General features: G+C 50.2%; 1 protein-coding gene across 1 annotated transcript in view; it reads left to right on the plus strand.

Moving 5' to 3' along the window:
- LOC119589409 (inactive tyrosine-protein kinase 7-like) overlaps nucleotides 1-490 on the plus strand; it is an 85,499-nt gene that overhangs the window by 10,206 nt on the left and 74,803 nt on the right. The window lies entirely within an intron of this gene.

The raw sequence follows: 490 nt of genomic DNA on the forward strand, positions 1-490 counted from the left end.
TCCCTCTGTGTGCAGCCGGGACAAAGAACGACGGCGAGATTACAAACTCTGGTCATTTCATTAGACGGACATACCATGCACCCCTGGCCTTTCTAATGGGTTTAACATCTCATTTGCATACACGTCGACTGCGATGAGACACCCGGGGACTCCACAGCACCCACTCATAACACGGGGGAGACAAAGAAGAAGGAAGAGGACGCAAATAAAAGTGTAATGTTTGGAGTGAAGGGGAGGAGAATGACCGGGGATGAACGTGAGAGGAAACCGAGAAGGGTTTCTGACTTCGAACAGTTCCTGGAAGCTCTTTGAGTCATGGACGGGTATTCTGTGCCAATGTTTTCCTTTTTTTTTCTTTTGTCTGCCGTCTGGCTGTCTTTTTTAATGGCTTCCCCCTTGGCTGTGTCTCGGTTCTGCTTTTTTTTCTAATGTTGCGGTCTGGAACTTGGCAGCGCGCGGGGGCGGAGAGATAGGCAGTCGGAGGTCGATC

This window comes from Penaeus monodon, chromosome 25 (genome assembly GCF_015228065.2).
Source record: "Penaeus monodon isolate SGIC_2016 chromosome 25, NSTDA_Pmon_1, whole genome shotgun sequence".
In the NCBI taxonomy this organism is placed as follows: Eukaryota; Metazoa; Arthropoda; class Malacostraca; order Decapoda; family Penaeidae; genus Penaeus; species Penaeus monodon.